This window comes from Phocoena sinus, chromosome 8, assembly GCF_008692025.1.
Source record: "Phocoena sinus isolate mPhoSin1 chromosome 8, mPhoSin1.pri, whole genome shotgun sequence".
Classification (NCBI taxonomy): Eukaryota; Metazoa; Chordata; class Mammalia; order Artiodactyla; family Phocoenidae; genus Phocoena; species Phocoena sinus.
This window is the reverse complement of record NC_045770.1, coordinates 102,899,140-102,907,057: the sequence shown is the minus strand read 5'-3', so window position 1 is coordinate 102,907,057 and position 7,918 is coordinate 102,899,140.

The window sequence follows — 7,918 nt, the reverse complement described above, 5'->3', positions numbered from 1 at the left end:
ATCGGATGATGTTCACATGGGGGTAAGTGAGGACAGTTTAAAAGCGAAGGGACGGGGCTTCCCTGGTGGCACCGTGGTTAAGAATCCACCTGCCAATGCAGGGGACACGGGCTCGAGCCCTGGTCCAGGAAGATACCACATGCCGCGGAGCAACTAAGCCCCTGCGCCACAGCTACTGAGCCGGCGCTCTAGAGCCACAACTACTGAAGCCCAGACACCTAGAGCCCGTGCTCCACAACAAGAGAAGCCACCGCAATGAGACGCCCGCGCACCGCAACGAAGAATAGCCCCCGCTCGCCACAACTAGAGAAAGCCCGTGTGCAGCAACGAAGACCCAGCTCAGCCTAATAATTAATTAATTAATTTTAAAAAAAGCGAAGGGACGGTTTACGAAAGTGTGGGCAGCATCAGGGGAACCCACCAAGGAGTGGCGGTGCCCTGAGCCCCGGCCGCAGTGAGGAGCTGTTATCACCCCCAGGTCAGCCGGGCAGGAAAAGGCAGGTGTTACCCTGCGGGAGCTATGGCTCTCAGTAGAAGCACTTGGCCATGGCCAAGCAGGAAGGCAGCCCAGGAAATTAATTCCTCCACCTCGCTCTACTCCCTCCCTCCCATCTCCTGCTTCGTTTTGTCCAAACCCAAGCAGCAGCCAGAGGCCCCTAGAGCTGAGTTTCTGCAGGTCTAGAGGGCAGCCTTTGGGGTCCAGAGCAGGGTGGAGACGGGAGGAAGTGGATCTGAAGAACAACACATCCTGCTGCCCCACCCAGGTGAGACTACTGAGAGGAGTAGGGGGAGGGGAGGTCTGGGAGGGGTCTCACTTGTTCTAATCTGGGGTGTCCATGACTGGGCAGGACCCAGGCCTTGAGGCTGGGCTGGGTGAGGCAGGAGGATAAGTGCTGGGATCAGGGCAGGCTGTGCCCTAAGGCTTGTGGAGGGCCCTAAAGTTAGGGAAAGGGGCCTGGTTAGAGATACGGATTGGAGGGTGCCCGGGAAATTCCAGGGCCTGGTTAGGAGTGCAGCCTTGATTCCAGTCTAGTTCTGCTGTCATGGGCAAGATACCTGACCTCTGTAAGCCTCAGTTTCCCCATCTGTAAGTGGGGATCATAAAATCCATCTCATGGGAGGTTCTGGTGAGACTTCGGCGAGACAATGAGTGTAAAATGCCTTCAGCTCACTCAGGAAGTGTTTGCCTATGGAGATGCAGAAGCCCAAAGAGAGGGCCCAGGGCAGGGACACCGAGGCCTCTTGCAAGCTAGGGTCTCCAGCCACCCTCACCAAAGTGGAGAAATGGCTGTTTCCCTGGCACCCCTCAATAATTTAGCCAAAAGATTTTCACAGTTTTACATTAAAATTTTTTTTTTCTCCCAAAGTTTTATGTTGACAAATTTCAAACCTACAGAAAGATTGAAAGAATATGAACGCCCTGGGACTCCCCTAGTGGTCCAGTGGTTAAGACTCTGCGCTCCCAATGTAGGGGGCCCGGGTTCAATTCCTGGTCAGAGAACTAGATCCCACATGCCGCAACTAAGAGCCTGCATGCCGCAACTAAAAGACCCCGCGTGCCGCAACTAAGACCTGGCACAGCCAAATAAATAAATGTTAAAAAAAAAAAAAGAATATGAACTCCCTACACTCTTCCCTTAGATTCACCATTGTTAACATTTTGCCGCTCTTGCTTTACTTCTGTACCCCTATAAACGTGTATACATAGCATGTATGTTGCTAACATTTGAAAGTAAGTTGAAGACAACCTGAACCTTGCACCTAAATACTTTGCAGCCGTCTCTTAAGAATAAGGAACCATCATGCCGTACAGCAACTAAGCCCGTGCACCGTAACTACTGAGCCTGCGCTCTAGAGCCCATGAGCCACAACTACTGAGCCCACGTGCTGCAACTACTGAAGCCCACATGCCTAGAGCCCATGATCCTCAACAAGAGAAGCCACCGCAACGAAGAGTAGCACCTGCTCACCGCAACTAGAGAAAGCCCGTGCGCAGCAACGAAGACCCAACATAGCGAAAAATAAGTAATAAATAAAATAAATAAATTAAAACAAACAAAAACTAACCACCCCATATTTCGGGGCCCTCTCACCTTCATAAATAAATAAATAATTTTTTTTAAAAAAAAAGTATAAGAAACCACCAAGAATTCCCTGGCAGTCCATGTCATTTTTTTTGACCTGGCAGGTCCAGTGGTTAGGACTCTGTGCTTTCACTGCCGAGGGCTCAGGTTCAATCCTGGTCGGGGAACTAAGATCCTGCAAGCTGTGTGGCGTGGCCAAAAAAAAAAAAGAAAAAAAAGAATAAGGAATCACCAGAAGTCACTATTAGTATCTCAAGAGATTTAATATTTTTAAAAATTTATTTATTTTATTTATTTATTTTTGGCTGCGTTGGGTCTTCGTCGCTGCGTGCAGGCTTTCTCTAGTTGCGGCGAGTGGGGGCTACTGTCCGTTGCAGTGCGCGTGCTTCTCACTGTGGTGCCTTCTCTTGTTGTGGAGCCGGGCTCTAGGTGCGCGGGCTTCAGCAGTTGCGGTGCACGGGCTCAGTAGTTGTGGCTCGCGGCCTCTAGAGCACAGGCTCAGTAGCTGTGGTGCATGGGTTTAGCTGTTCCACAGCACGTGGGATTTTCCCAGACCAGGGCTCGAACCCGTGTCCCCTGCATTGGCAGGCGGATTCTTAACCACTGCGCCACCAGAGAAGCCCTCAAGAGGTTTAATATTGATACTCTGTATCAATCTGTTATGGGTTGAATTTTGACCCCTAAAAAATGAAGTCCTATTCCCAAGTACCTCAATATGTGACCTTATTTGGAACTAGAGTCATTGCAGATGTAAGTAGTTAAGATGAGGTCATTAGGGTGGGCCCTAGTCCAATATGACTGGAGTCCTTTAAAAAAGGGGAAATTTGGACACAGACACACACACACACACACACACGGAGAACACCCTGTGATGATGAAGACAGAGATCAGGGTGATGCTTCTACAAGCCAAGGAATGCCATAGATTTGCCAACAAACCACTAGCAGCTCAGAGAGAAGCCTGGAATAGATTCTCTCACAGCTCTCAGGAGTAACAAATCCTGCTGACATTTTGATCTTGGACTTCCAGCCTCCAGAACTGTGAAATGATACATTTCTGTTTAAGCCACCCAGTTTCTGATATAATTGTGTCAAAAATGTTCTCTGTAGCATTAAAAAAAAAAAAATTGAGCATCCAATTCTAGATCACATGTTGCATTTGCTTCGTGTGTCTCTTGAATCTCCTTTAATCTACAACAACTTTCTCCTCCCACCTTTCTGGGCCATCTTTCATGATATTAACTTTTTTTTTTTTTTTTCGGCCGTACCACACAGCATATGGGATCCTACTGCCCTGACCAGGGATTGAACTCTCTTTTCCTACAGTGGAAGTGCAGAGTGTAGAATAACCCACAATTTGCATTTGTCCTGATTGTTTCTTCATTAAAGTCAGATTTAATATTTTTGTCAAGATATTATATAGCAGATGCTATTTTAAATTAATTTAAATTACAATAATACACTTTTTTTTTTTTTTGGTAAATTAGAGGCTGAATTCCCATTCAGCCTCTGCCTGCCCTCCTCTCATAAAATTATGTCAGTGTTCCATATATGCCCATACATGTTACTGGCAGGCATCAAGAGGAACCACCCTCCTCCAGCCTCCTTGCCTCCATTAATGGGAATCAAGTTGGAGCCTCAGAACCCTTGCTACCCTTGGCAGGAAGCCCTGCTCTCCGTGCTCCCACACTCACGGACGGCCCACCACCCTACCCCTGCCTCAATACCACCAGAACCGGTCCTACTCTTTGTCCCTGTTGCTCAGTTTCACCGCAGGGACTGAAGCCTCTAGGTTCTCCATGGCTCTGGCCATCGCTTTAGCTGATCCCATCTCCACCCTCAGCTCCTGGTAGCTAGCTATTCACCATGCACTCTAGAGCTGATGGGCCATCTTCAGCAAAATCTCCCGTGTCCTCGCCCCCTTCTGCAAATGGTCCTTAACCCTCCTGCTCTGTCAGAAACTTTGCCCTCCCTGGGGTCACTGTTGCTCGCTGCCCCATGTCCCACAGGCTTTCTACACCCCTCCCACCATTGGGCCTGGAGATGGGGTAGGGGTCCTCCCCCATGACCACTGATAGACACCCTCCTCCCTCCTCCTTTCAAACACTTAGGTTTGGGCTTCCCTGGTGGCGCAGTGGTTGAGAGTCCGCCTGCCGATGCAGGAGACATGGGTTCGTGCCCCGGTCCGGGAAGATTCCACATGCCGCGGAGCGGCTGCGCCCGTGAGCCATGGCCGCTGAGCCTGCGCGTCCGGAGCCTGTGCTCCGCAACGGCAGAGGCCACAGCAGTGAGAGACCCATGTACCGAAAAAAAAAAAAGAAAACAAAACAAAAACAAAAACAAAAAACTTAGGTTTGAGCTCAAGTTATTAGCTTATACCACCCACTTTGCTTCAGATACCTCCTAACCCATGCATGACTCATTTCTTGATAATTCTAGCTCCTGGCTTGCTGTCACTCTCTCCATCCTAGTTCTTAGAGACTTTGACACACATGTGGATGATCCAGCTGCCAGGCCTCTCGGTTCCTTGAACCCATCTTCTCCCATTGTCTTGCCTTCCAACTCATCCCAGTCACTCACTCCCATAGCTATACTGGAGAGCCACACTGTCCTATAGGGGAGCCACTGGTCACGTCTGGCCACCGAGCACTTGAAATGAGACTAGTCTGGGGACTTCCCTGGTGGTCCAGTGGTTAAGACTCTGCGCTTCCACTGCAGGGGGCACAGGTGCGATCACCGGTCAGGGAACTAAAAAAAAAAGAAAGAAATGTGACTAGTCTGAATTGACATGTGCTGTGAGTATAAAACACATACCAGGGACTTCCCTGGTGGCACAGTGGTTAAGAATCTGCCTGCCAATGCAGGGGACACGGGTTCGACCCCTGGTCCGGGAAGATCCCACATACCGAGGAGCAACTAAGTCCGTGCACCACAACTACTAAGCCCACACTCTAGAGGCCGCAAGCCACAACTACTGAAGCCCACGCGCCTAGAGCCCGTGCTCCGCAACAAGAGAAGCCACCGCAATAAGAAGCCCGCGCACCGCAATGAAGAGTAGCCGTTGCAGCCAGAGAAAGCCCTGGGGCAGTAACGAAGACCCAATGCAGCCAAAACAAATACATACCAGATTTCAAAGACTTAGTGTGGGAAAAAATATGTTATCATTAATAATTTTTATATTGATTACAAGCTGAAATAACGTTTTGGATATATATTATTAAAATTAATCTCACTTGTATCTTTTACTTTTTTTAATGTAGCTACTAGAAATTTTAAAATTACATACGCAGCTCATGTTAGGTTTCTACCAGAAGCACTGATCTAAATCTCTTTTTTTGGCCGAGCCGCATGGCTTGTGGGATTTTAGTTCCCCAACCAGGGATTGAACCCTGGCCCTCGGTAGTGAGAGCGTGGAATCCTAACCACTGGACTGCCACAGAAGTCCCCTAAATCTTTTCACTGCCAATAATGACACCAACCATCTCCCTATCGTCTCAATCCCAAGCATCCTACTCTCTATCCAACACCCCTATCTTTCCAGCTCTCTTTAGCACCCCAACTCCAATAAAGTTTTAACCCCATTGGAACCTACAATCCATTGATTTCCCCACATTTTTGCAGGCCCTCATCCCTCTTATGTCCTTACGTTCCTCCCTCAAACAGCCTAAATTCCAGTCAATTGTTATAATCACTCCTTTGTATGAATGTATTTGTTCATTTATTCAGCAAATAATTGTTGAACATCAATTATGTGCGGGACACTATTCTAGGCACATGGAACACGTCAGTGAACAAAACAGGCACATTCCCTGTCCTTGTGGAGCTTATATTTTGGTGGTAGGAGAGAAATGATAGACAAATAAGTAAATTATATTAGATGCTGGAATAGTGGTTCTCAACCAGGAGCAATTTCGCCCCCCAGGGACATTTGGCAATGTCCGGAGACATTTGTATTATCACAACAGGGGGAGGGTTATCTAGAAGGGGTAGAAGCCAGGGAGGCTGCTAAGCATCCTACAGGGTACAAAACAGCCCCCAACTACAAAGAATTATCCAGCCCCAAATGTCAATAGTGCCTAGGTTGAGAAACCCTGTTCTAGAAGGTGTCAATGGTTTAGAAAGAAAAGAAAAAAAAAGTAGAGTTGGGTGGAGGGACTGAAAGAGGAATTTGGGTTGGAGAGTGTGATTTTTTTTTTTTTTTTTTGCGGTACGCGGGCCTCTCGCTGTTGTGGCCACTCCCGTTGCAGAGCACAGGCTCCGGACGCGCAGGCTCAGCGGCCATGGCTCACGGGCCCAGCCGCTCCGCGGCATGTGGGACCTTCCCGGACCGGGGCAAGAACCCGTGTCCCCTGCATCGGCAGGTGGACTCTCAACCACTGCACCACCAGGGAAGCCCGGAGAGTGTGATTTTAAGTAGGCTGGTCAGGTCTGGGTCAGCCTCATTGAGAAGGTGGCATTTGGGAGGGAGACCAACTGGGCTTCTTATTTCATTGAGAAAATGAAAGTACCCGTGTATTCTGCCTTCTCTCCGATTACTTTTTTTAATTTAATTTAATTTATTTATTTTTGGCTGTGTTGGGTCTTCACTGCTGCGCGGGCTTTCTCTAGTTGCGGAGAGCGTGGGCTACTCTTCATCGTGGGGCGCGGGCTCCTCATTGCGGTGGCTTCTTTTGTTGTGGAGCACGGGCTCTAGGCGTGCGGGCTTCAGTAGTTGTGGCACGCGGGTTCAGCAGCTGTGACGTGTGAGCTCTAGAGCACAGGCTCAGCAGTTGTGGTGCACGGGCCTGCGGCATGTGGGATCTTCCCGGACCAGGGCTCGAACCGGTGTCCCCTGCATTGGCAGGCGGATTCTTAACCACTGCACCACCAGGGAAGTCCCCTTCTCTCCAATTATTATGGCTAGACTGTGTTCATGCTCCTAGCAAAGGACAAGCCTGTCACTCAGGGACTCCCATCCTCTCTACTCGTTCAGGGTCATCAGTCCTGCATTATCTCCTATTAAACAACAGCCACAACGATGACTTCCTTTGACCCTCTTCCCCCTCCAGCTGCCATCTTGATTTTTTCCTTCCCTTTGCTGCAAAGCTCACTGAAAGAGTTGTGTATTATCACTGTCTGCGATTTCTTTCCTCTCTTTTTTCTTGAGCCCAAGAACTCTGGGCTTTTGCTTTCAAACTGCTCCTAAGGTGGTCACCAGGGGTTCTCACAGAGCTAAATGCAGTCAGTCCTTGGTGCTCAGCTTGCTGACCTGTGTGCAGCACCCGACCCTGTCAATCACCCCTCTGCCTTGGTCTTCTGAACCAGATGCCCGTCTGGTTTTCCTCCTATCTCTCTGGCTGATCCCTCTCAGAATCCTTTGCTGGTTCCTCCTGGTCTCCCAACCTCTCCATGAAGGGGTGTCCCAGAACTCAGTCCTTGGGGATCTCATTTCCATATACCCCTCACTCAATTTCCCCTAATGTTAACATCTTATACAACATGGTACATTTATTAAAACTTACTGATGAAAACTATAAATGAAGCTACAGATTTTATTTGAATTTCATAAGTAGGGCTCACAGTTGCCCAAGACTTGACTGGTTTCGTTTTAAAACTGAAAATCCCATTCCCCTGAAGTCCCCTCAGACTTGGGCAAGCTGGGACAGTCAGCCACCCTATTCACCAGTTTTTCCATTAATGTCCTTTTTTTCTGGTCCAGGATTCAATCCAGAACACCACGCTGCATTTAGTGGTCCTGTCTCCTTAGTGTCTTCTAAGCTGCAACAGTTTCTCAGTCTTTCCTTGTCTTTCATGACCTTGACACTTTTGAGGGGAACTGTCAGGCACGACCAGTCT